The sequence below is a fragment of the Lepisma saccharinum genome, chromosome 1 (genome assembly GCF_977018435.1).
Source record: "Lepisma saccharinum chromosome 1, izLepSacc3.1, whole genome shotgun sequence".
Taxonomy (NCBI): domain Eukaryota; kingdom Metazoa; phylum Arthropoda; class Insecta; order Zygentoma; family Lepismatidae; genus Lepisma; species Lepisma saccharinum.
Window position 1 is genome coordinate 182,419,648 of NC_139229.1, and position 12,094 is coordinate 182,431,741.

Consider the following 12,094-nt stretch of genomic DNA (forward strand, 5'->3'; position numbering starts at 1 on the left):
TGAGAAAATGGATTTCATATTCCGCAAACACAGCCCTGCTGCAATCCATCACAATTCGAATCCCATTCAATGTTTCCGCTTCGTCTTTCCGCGCAAGCACAATCTGGCGGCTGTTCCCAGAAACTTCGGCGTGCCTGTCCCGGCTCAATTTCGTAAAAGGTAGAAATTCCTAGCATCGAAGGCGTTCATCGATTACGCCGTGCTATCGGAAATAGCTGTGGGAGTCTCGGACTCGTTCCTCGGAACGCGTCATTTATCATTCAGCTACAACCTGGGCGTGGCGCCACCGTCCGAAAAAGACCTTCGGATGCATCCCCGAAACAGGGGAAAGACGGCGATGGATAAAGAGGAAAATCGATTCTGTATGAAAATGCCGATGAGTGATGTCACAGGTAAACCTTTACGGCTCGAGTTCTGTTAGGTATTATTTCCAGTGTACGGAAACAAGCCCGTTCGAGTTTGCATTGGCGTCGCGAAGGGGGAGCGGGGAAAGTCGTCGTCCCATCCTTTGCCGGAAATTATAATCGTTCATTTTCACTGTGCGAATTAAGCTTTATGCTTGGGGGGGGGGGGGTGATGTCCACTCAGTAGCGCACCTGTGATTTCTTTTGGGGGTGGGGGACGTAAATTTGTGTATGTTACCAGTCAGAAAAGTAAACTATTCTGGATTAAAATTATCCGATATGCCATCTGGTGAGATTTTCAGAAACAACTCATTCTATGTAGGACACTTTGCTGTTCTGAAGTCGTTCAAAGCAAAGGGAATGTGCGAGAAAAGTAACGTCTACTGTGCAGTTTTTTGGCTCTAAATCGTTTTATGGGTCCAAACAAGTAAAACGTTTTCACTTGATTCCATTCCGCGGAATCAACAAAATGGAATTTGTTAAGAAAACGGATAAAACAGTATTGATTGACAGAAGACTGACATCGGGGAAAACGCTGAAATGTGACAAGGAAATTACGAGGAATGCAAGAGTTTGCTCATTTTATTTTTCAAAACATGATTATATATTACCATGAAAATAAAGTTTTAAATTTTACTTTATAAATAAAACATTTCATTCATGAAGTCGAAGTGTCTTGTCCAATGCAACCAGATAAATAATGTATTATGCATGAAATTTGGAACAGGCGCTAGTATTAAGTGCGAAGATGAAAATAGTTTGAGAATGAATTAATACCTTAAATATAACAAGCAAAAGAAAATGGACACGATAATATTGCTGTTTCATTCAGTACGATGTCATTTTTCAGTGAAGATAGCCTGGTCATGCAATTATGGATTCTATTATTATTATTAAACCAGCCTGCCTCTTTGGAGGAAGATGCGACGATATGTTCGCAATTTTCTCCTGTCCCATCATTTCAAGTACAGGTCAATTGCTTTATTTTCAAATCATTTTCGAGAGCTCCAGTTACAACGTGAGGTATAGATGACTCAGCACTGCTTTGAAGGACCAGTGCTTAGAAATTAGTTTCGTCTGTTTCTGTGTTAATTTTTCCTATAATAAATAAATGTTTCGTTCTCAGCATAGCTTCACCATCCTTATAGTTCCTGGTATTCACATCGTTTTCGCAATATTTAAAATATCGCGTAACTTCAGCGTTTTTTTCAATAATAGCCATGACCACACGCTACTACCACTGCAACTACTAACTGAACGTAAACAAGGGATGTATCCTACATAGAGCGGCCATATTAGAAGCGACACTAGCGCTCATGTGGCAATTTTAATTGCGAATTGCCTGGCGGGTCTAAGTAGTACTCTAGAACAGTGGTTCTCAAACTATGGTACGCGTACCCCCAGGGGTACATGAACGACTTGAAGGGGGTACGCGATCAGCTCGGAAGAGAAATATTGAGAATGCGTACACAACATTTTTGCTGTAGCTGTGTAGAGCAGACTTCATTGTTTCAGACTTTAACACTCAGCAGGAAAATTAGGCTGATTTTGTCACTGACACACGTATCTTTGTTTCATATATTTTGAAATAAAATACTTGTTCGAAATCCATAATACACTAAATTTGGAGTAGATTCTCCGCTTGAAAGTTTCAAGTACACAGCCAAGCATCAAGAAACTGTGTTAGGTAAAATTGTGCTTGACAGTTTGTTTACAAATTTATTTTTGGGTCTTTACTTTTTTCCATAACTCTGAAAAAATATGTATAAAAAATGTAAGTTTATTTTTTGCATACTTCTTAGCATTCATATGTTTCACATTTTTATTCTTGCAACGTAGGAACACCCAATAAAATAATAAACATAGGATTCAAATGTTTATTTGTTTATCATCTTTCCACATACAGCCCGAATGCCATTTCGTTCTATTGCAGATATACGCCTCCAATAATAATAAAAAAACTCCCATTAATCAGGCAGCAAAAAAAAAAAAATCCTCAGAACCCACTATTCGGAGAAAACGTGTGGTGGGGATACATTAGACGTTTATCACACATTAATGTATCGTCAAAATATGCAAATGGTTGTTCCTCGCTGTAATGAATGCAATTAGTTAAGGTAAAACTATTAATATTCATCCGAGAGCATTTTAAAGCTTCTTCGAGACTTAATTAATATCACTGAGGAACAATCAAATTTGCCGCGACCGGAAAACAACCTATTTCTATGTTTTTTGACTTGCTGAACACGAAAATGATGTTCTTTTTTCTCCACCACGTCTAGTTTTTGAAAAAACACGAAATTGAAGTAAATGTGACAAAGCATTTTTTTCGCCATAAGATATACAAGGATTCTTCAAGAGATCACGTGTGGCTGTTTTTCCTGCGTAATATGAAGAAAGCATTTTAACGACAACAAAAGGGCAAACATTGTTTTTTATTTTGTTACCCGATATTATGATAAGAGTAGAGAAAAGTCTGTTAAAGAGGCAAGGTGACTTATTGTACTATGTCTTTATCAGTTGCGTTCTGTTCGCTGGAAGTGTAGGTTGTGTGTTAGGTTGTGTGCTTCATTGCGATTGTTTTGTGTGGTATTTGAAAATAGTGCAGTGATGCCTCGTAACTGTGTAAATTCACTCAATCTGTTTTGCTATGTGTGCGGTGAGTTCATGACAAAATCCCAACGAAACTCAATTACACCAATAGTGAAGAAAGCTTACGAGCTATATTTCGGATGCACAATCGGAGACCAAGATAAAGGTTGGGCTCCTCATGTCTGTTGCAGTAGATGCAACATGATAAGACATTACCTGTTCCAAAGCCACCATTGGAATGGTCTTTGGAAGAGGAAACATGAACCGATATCTTCTCTCGGACATGATCCTGACTTTCAAGAGTCACGGAATACACGGCATCTTATCACCCAGCCAGAATTAAATGATTTAATACGTGATTTGAACCTTACATAGAAAGAAGCGGAACTGCTGGGTTCAAGACTGCAAGGGTGGAACCTGCTGGAACCAGGGACAAGTATTACATTCAGAAAACGTCAACTAAAATTTTCTTCCTTTTTTTCTATGAATGGGTCCCTGATATACTGCAACAATGTCACTGGATTAATGCAGGAGTTAGGAGAAAACTATAAATCAGGCGAATGGAGGTTGTTCATCGATGCGTAAAAAACTAGCTTGAAGGCGGTCCTTCTGCATAATGGAAATGAGAAACCTTCAGTGCCAGTTGCTCATGAGAGTGAATTGAAGGAAACATGAAAACATTGCTTTGATTCTCACAAGTGTTAGCTACGACAAACACCAGCGGAAAATCTGTGCTGATCTGAAGGTACTGGGAATTATTTTGGGGATGCAATCAGGTTTCACGAAATACTGTTGTTTCCTCCGTCTATGGGACAGCAGAGAAAAAAGGACATGCATTACAAAACTAAACACTGGCCTCTCAGAAAGTGTTGCACACCTGGAGGAAAAAGTGTCTCTCACAAACCTCTTCTCGACGCCAACAATGTACTCCCCCCACTGCACATCAACTTGGGGTTAATGAAGACCTTTGTGAAGGCCATGAACAAAGAAGGAAAAGGGTTTGAGTACTTACGAAGCAAATTTCCTGGCGTAAGCGATGCTAAAATAAAGATGGGATATTTGTTGGCCCTCAGATCTGGGAGGTAACGAACGATCCCAATTTTGAAGAACTGTGAAGTGAATGTGAGAAAGCAGCATGGTGTGCGTTCAAGGGTGTGTGTCGCAATTTCCTTAGCAACCATAGGGCTCACAATTACTCTGAACTTGTAGAACGTATTCTGGCAACATACAAAAAATGAGGTGCAATATGTCTCGCAAGATACACTTTCTGTGTTCCCATTTACACTTTTTCCCCTCTAATCTGGGTGCAGTGAGTGACGAGCAGGGCGAGCTCTTTCACCAACAAATCGCAGAAATGGAAAACAGTTTACTAGCGGATTACTGCTGGAACACAGTCTCAGATGTTCAACACGCCTGCTACAAGCGGAAATCATACAGAAATACGTTTTGAAGGTGCGTTACTTTTACTGTTTTCTTTAATCATTACTATTTTACTGCAACTGCAAATTTTAGTGCATGTCATAACTACATCATTTACAATCATATTTGGTATTCTATGAACCCAATGTATTACTAAAATTCACACTATCACATTAAGGTTTGGAGCAATATGCTATATTTTACCCTTCTTCTAATGTGCAGTGATTTTTTTTCAAAATGGTTTCCGCCACAAATGGTACGTGATAAAGCATTTTTGTTATGATTTTTGAAATCAGCGCACCTGATTTATTAAAGATCACCTATTTTCATGAAGCGGCAAAACAAAAAGTTTTAATTTGTTCCTCAGTGTATTTTAACGCTTCGCCAGTTTCACAAATGACGGCATATTCACCAATTAGTCCATGACCCTATATAAGGGGAGGGTATAACAAGTCCAAACACATCCCATGGGGTTAGTGCACAGTAACACAATAGTTGCTAACGATAATAATAGATGGCGCCAAGCATCAAAAGAAAGAAAAAGAACACAGATTGCTGACATTTCATGTAGAAGAGCATGGAAGATTAAATAAAATAAAATATAAACTGTTAGGAAAAGTGCCAGACTTGGAATAACAAAAGTAAGCAAGAATGGAAAGAAAGGAAGAAATTAAAGCCAGATAACAAAGGTGACCCTCAAAACGATTTATAGTAAATATAAATAATACACAATTATAGTAAAATTTAAAAACACATATATTGTTTCCAATAACTATTTACCAAACACACACAAAAAAAACAACAGAAAATGTGTAAATTCCAATAGCCACCTATTGTACTAGATTTCTACATGAAAATAGTTCAAATTTTACTGTAACTACTGGTACGAGTAATACTCAGTACATAAAAGTGAAGTATAGTTTGTCAACATGTTTTAAATTTCTTGCATGTCCTTCTTTTCTATGTTCAAAGACCTACTTTTAGTGCACTTCTAGAAGAAAGTTGACTTTTTTCCAAAAACACAGTAAATTTCCCTGACAGTTCCATAACTTTTCCAGGATTTTCAGGTTTTGTAGACTGGTAGACATCCTCTCATGCTTTCAGGTTGACAATCACCAAACAACTGCAGGATCATTTTTACTGCGCATCGATAGCTTTCTCACATAGCTAGAACGACGAATTTAATTTTTCACCTCCTCTCATCTTACTTATTTATAGTACTTTTTATATTTTGCAGTAAATTGCTGTAACTCACAGAGAACAATATTATCTGTAATAAAATATCGCTACAAATTCACCATTCGAATTACATAAACATTTTCAAGATATCTCAGAGGGGCATGGCTGAGCCCCCCCCCTGGAACTCTCGTCAACGCACCCCCCCTCCCTGGCACTGCCATAAGTCCCCTTGACATTAGGTAAAACTATTTTGTGTAATTTGTTTTCAGTGAAGAGTGAAAATGTAGACAGCACATATTATTTTGCTCACAACTTTGGTGAAGGATAAATTCACAAAACATGAACAGCAGCTACAGTATTACATTATTTCATCTTATTTATAAGAAGCCTAAATAGCGACAAGTATTTAGAATATTCTCTTCTCCAGACTTTAGAATGTTGCTTCATAGGGGAGGTTCTTTATCTGTACCTTCGCTGCCCCTGTTGGGAGTTGCGACCTCCCGTTTAGACAGAAACCTGTAACTTTGACACATCATCATGCAAATTCCCTTGGTATCTGCATCAAAGGTCAATATGGAACGAATGGGAGTTTTATTGTTTAGACCCAGGGGGAGGGGGGGGATGTTCGCTAGGCACTATGACTGAATACTGTCAATTTTTCTTGTGTGATATAAATATCTGTATCATCAAAAGTAGTATGGAGTGTGTGTAGTAAGGGATGATTTCAGTAGCAGTAATTGACACTTTACGCGATATTTGAAAATATATAGAAAAAATGTAGTATTTGTATGATGTTTCTAAAATATATATAACTTAATGACCCCCTGCTCCTCCCATCCCCCCACACACATAATTTACCTTCATTTAATACTGTTAAACTATTGAAAAATGAACTTGGTTTACAAAGCCCCCCCTGATAACCCTTGAGCCCCCCCCCCCTGGATATCAATTCTAGTTACGGGCCTGCACTAACAGCTGACATACGGTAGGTAATTATTGGTACCATAGAATTTACGCGTATTTCTGAAAGCATACAAATCTAATCGCAGAAAAAAATAGGCATTTAGAGATTAGAACAAAATCTGGACACTATTGATTTGATTGATTGATTTGGTGTTTTTAAGTTCACTTCATGCACAGTAAGGCTAATTGGGACTCGACCTACAGTTTAAAGTGGAATCCGAACCACTACGTGCCTCCACCAGGTATCGAACGGTCACTATTGATAAGTTAGATGAACCAAAAAATGTCGTCTTTGTAATATCTAATAATCTTATCTCTCCAGGCTATGGCTGAACCTTTTTACGTACATCTTCAGCTATGATAGTATTAGATATTCGAATTGAAAATATTATACTTGTTTTTTTTAGACAAGCTGATGTAAAATTGTAATATTTTTTAAATAAATGAGTGAATGTAGCCATATAAAAAAGGTACTTAAGAGTGTATTCGAAATTTGTGTGTAAAATTTACATAAAAAATGTATCTTAAGTACTTACAGTGAATTCTAGGCATAAACGCAAGAGCATTCAATAAGAAGTCAATAGTGCTTTGAAGAAATATATTAATCAACGTTTTGGAGCATAGTAGTACCTGAACTCAGCAACGTTAGCTAGAAATTGCAAAAGTACGCGGTGTGAGCCAATAAAATCACGACTGGGCATAAACAGCCAGATGAAAAGCTGTAAGTTTGATTGACTGAGGCACGCATACGCTTCTCACTCTCGTCATATTTCAAATATTATTATTACCTTTCGGCTAGACTCTACTCTACGTCCTGGTGGTTTCTGATTACATTGGATGTGTAAGTAGAACTTATAATATTCATACTTTTTTCTTTAAGTTCGAAAGATAAGATTCAAAATATAAACTGTTGTTCCAATACCTTATTTCTTTATAAAATAGGACTGAATCTGAAACCAATAGCTTATGCAGGATCCCATGGGGGGGGGTATTTCTAAAGCTTTACCCAAATTCACATTACCATTGTTTTATTATACGTACTTTAATGATTGTAAATCCAAGGTTTGCTAAGTAAAGAGGCCTGTTACCAGTGAGCCCTCATGAAGATGGCGGTGGAAGGACATTTGGCTCATTGCATTTCCGCGCAAATTCGGCAAGAATTAAAGGTAGGATTACGATTGGGAAAGTTGCTACAGGTTATCAGATGTTCTTCTTTGAACATCCACTTGCCAACACACACCTCCCGAAGACAATTGCAATTGCTCACAAGGCCAGCCACCAGCAGAAACGGTGGCTGGATTGATTGAAATAAATAAAATCTTTTGCGTGCGTCAACAATTGGGTTATTACCAGCCGTCACATTATATGCGGCCAGTCTTGTAACTAATCAATATCGGTCTCAGGGTTAAAAGATAAGGCTGTAAAGGGGCGTTCAGCACACATAAGGACAAAACACAGGACAACACACATAGTCCTACGGAGGATTATACTGGCAGTAGGTCAGGTGCCAGAGCCTCCTTGGCCTGCAACATTGCAGTTTCTGGGGTGTACTAATTGGAAGTGCGGTTGTGTCCGAAAGGTACAAAGTACAGACTTGAAGTATGGTCTTGACGGAAGTGACATCACCTAGTACAGTTCGAAAGAGCCAAGCACAGAAGTACACAAGTGCACAGCTCACCGCACAGATCGTTGCTGACTAGGTCGTGTGATGTCCGCACTCGTTGATCATTTGTTTAAAATCACGGAGGTAGAAAGCCAGAAACACAGGTTATTTATGCGTTATGGGCCAGCAAGTTGTCGGTTAAGTTCTTCTAATGTGTGGAAATGTATGTGTAAGACATTTGAAAATGCTGTGTGTCCTCAGTTATATCTACGGATCGTATTTGGCGCTTCAGTCGAAGTGCTAAAATGCTAAAATGAGCCACAGCAAGAAACTACGATAAGATACGTCTGTTTTTATGAGCAGCCACAACCTTTTATATATCCAAAGATATTGGAAGCTCTTCAAAGGACAGAACAGATAGAGCACTAAACCTCTCGTCACCAATTAGATTTCGAAAGTTTAGCGCAAGCAACCGTTGATGGGGATATGGATATTTCAATAGCACAAACCTAAAAAAGTTCGTAAAAGGGAGTTTGAATATTTCAATCATTGCAAGCAGCTGCTGAAGGTCATTATTTTGGCTTCCATTCTGCCTCATAGTGTGCCATGACTCTTAACTGTCCAAATCACAACAGTAGGAAGCGTATCAAACGTCCAAGATGACGTAAGGTCGTTAACAATGGAACTACGAGAATTAAAGGTAGAAAACGCCATGTTAAAGGAAAAACTTCAGTTTTGTGAGTACAAATTAGACGATCTCGAAAACCGATCGAGGAGAGAGAATTTGATATTTAGAGGGTTCAACGAAATGCAAGGTGAAACGTGGGAATGCTCGGAACGTCTAGTGCGGGATGCTTTGTGGGACCTATTGGAAATAGACACCGGTGATTTCGATATAGATAGAGCTCACAGGCTAGGGACTGGGTCTAAGAGACCAATAATAGTTAAATTTTCTAACTATAAACTCAAGCAGTTGATTCTTGCAAGGGCTCGCTTATTTAGAGGAACAGGAATTAGTGTGCATGAGGATTTTTCAAGGGGCGTGCGCGAAACCCGTAGGGAATTGGCAAACTATTTGCAACAGGCAAGAGAACAGAACCTATATGCAGTCATGAGGTTTGATAAGTTGGTGATAGAAGGCAGATCGTACACTTTAAGTTATTTGAGTGAAAATGGACTTCCGTGTGCAGCGAGTGACGTAATAAGTGAAAGTGTTGCCAATTCTCAAACTTCAAATCATTTAGTTAATGACAAGTGTGTCGTCTCTCCTAGTGCCGGTCGAGAAACTGAACATCTCCGCACCCAGCCCCTTCTCCCCGTTGAATCACCTACAGAATCAGCATCATCATCACAGAACTTTGCTGATCAGCATCCACCCCCTTCCCCCCAAAAAGCTCAAACCAAGAATAGGAAATCATACAGTGAAGCAACAAGGAAACTAGACGCACCACAATCAGCGATGCAGAACGGCGCCCGCAGGTATGCAGCAGGAATCGAGGACAGAAGAGTGTTCAATCCTCCCCCTCCCTCGACGAGTCACAATAACTTATAGTGCTGGTCCCCAAAGAAACCTCACTTTACTTCAAAGAAAGTTCCGAAAGATCAGTTTTCCCCCTTACAACCATATATCAGGTCCACGTGGAGTCCAGTAAATCCTCCCCTGAAACCTTTTCCACCAATAGCGTCCGTCCAAGAAATGACAGCTCTCATCAACTCCACGTGGACTAAATGAGATGTTGCTAATTCAGTTTCTTTAGAGATTTTTGAACGCGAGGTTGCGATTATTTATCTTTGCTAGGTTGTGTTATTGTACTGTGCAATTTTTTTAATACAATATAAAGACCGTGGGAGTAAAACGTCGCAGTGAATGAATGGATGTCTAAACACTGCACGCAAAAGCGACAACAGCGCTTTGCCGAAAAACAGGTGGTGGCTCGAAACCAGAAACGGTTCCGGTCGGCTTCCTCTGGGGTTATGTCAAAGATGCCGAACTGCTGCTACGTTCAGGACTTGGGGTATACCCATGAGGCACAATGGAAGATTTCCCTCCGCGTACCAGGCTAGAGGTCAGCAAACCCGGTGACAAAAGAGATCTCCCCAAAAATAAAGGCCAAGTAAGTACAGGCAACTCCAAATGTATTTCAGAAGAACTTGACACTTCGTTGTTTCAATTATGTTACCAAAATGTTAGGGGTCTCCGAACCAAAACAAGAGAATTTTACACGAATGTCCTTTGTAATAACTTTAGTGCAATAATGATAACTGAAAGTTGGTTAGAAGATTCCCACGAGAATAGTGAACTTTTCGATGAAAGATATGTTGTATATAGGGGGGACCGAAGCAAAAAAGTGTCTGGTAAAACAATGGGTGGTGGTGTAATCATTGCAGTGAAATCAAACGTCAAGAGTGCATTAATAGATTCGCCGTGTTTACATCCGAATATAGACTGCATTTTGATTAAACTATGGTTAAACGGATTAGGAACTGTATATGTTTGCGTTGTGTACATAGCACCTGGTAGTAACAAAGACACATACACTTTATTCTTTAGGTTCATAGAAAAGCACTGTCAACCTGGTGACGCTAAACTACTGATAGGTGGGGACTTTAATCTGACAGATATAACTGGTAGCAATTACAATCTAACTAGTTCATCAGCAACAACGTATTTCGATTTAAACAACTTTATTAATGTATATCAACTAAAAAGCTTGAACGACATTAAAAATAGCAATGGGAAAACACTCGATTTGTTTTTGATAAATGGGCAGGGGATAACAGTAACACGAAACACACAGCCGCTAGTTCCTGAAGACACACACCATCCCTCGTTGCTAGTAGATATTAATTATGTCAAAGAAATCCGCGACAAAACTTGTCATAAGCTACAGTACAACTTTAGTAAAGCCGACTTTCCATCCATCTATCACAAGCTGCTTAACACGAACTGGGATGTATTGAAAACAAAGAATGACGTTGATCAAGCTACAGACGTGTTTTATGAAATTATATATAAAATATTCGATGAATGTATCCCCTTAAAGAAAAGCCGCAAAAGACAGTACCCGTGTTGGTTTACGAGCAGCATTATTAAAAATATAAATAGGAAACATTATCACCACAAGAAGTGGAAAAAACAGGCGGGAGACTTTCGATACCACTACAATAAATTTAGCGAATTTCGAACAATAGTTAGTAAGGAAATTATTGATGCATACAACAGTTATGTTGCCAATTCGGAAATAAATATTGCAAAAGATAGCACCCAGTTTTGGTCGTTTGTTACAAATAAACGCAGGAAAAGTAACAAAGATCCTGTACTGTTCCAAGATAAAGTGTTGTCAGACCGACTATCAGTAGTCGAAGCTTTTGCACAGCATTTTCAGTCGGTGTATAAAAAAGATCCCCCTAGATATGACATGAAAGTATTGCCTAACCATAAACAATATGAAACTTTGGATAATCTTAATATTACAGAGATACGAATTGAGGACGTAGAAAAAGCAATTAAAAACTTAAAACCTAAGAAATCAGCCGGACCGGACAAGATACCGCCCTATGTAGTCAAAGGTTGCAGTAATATATTGAAATACCCGTTATATTTCATTTTCAATTTAATTCTTGCAAAACGCAAATTTCCTGAAAGATGGAAAGCCACGGCAATTTGTCCACTTCCCAAAAGTAATAACACTATTGACGTACAAAACTACCGACCAATAAGTATATTATCAGCCCCAGCAAAAATATTCGAAAAAATCATGCACCGTTACATATTTACCCACGTAAAACCTGTAATATCATCGTTTCAGCATGGCTTTGTACCACGTAGATCGGTGTTGACCAATCTCTCCGATATTACCAATTTTATTAGTTCAACATTGGACGAAGGAGGTCAGGTTGACGTAATATATACCGACTTTTGCAAAGCGTTCGA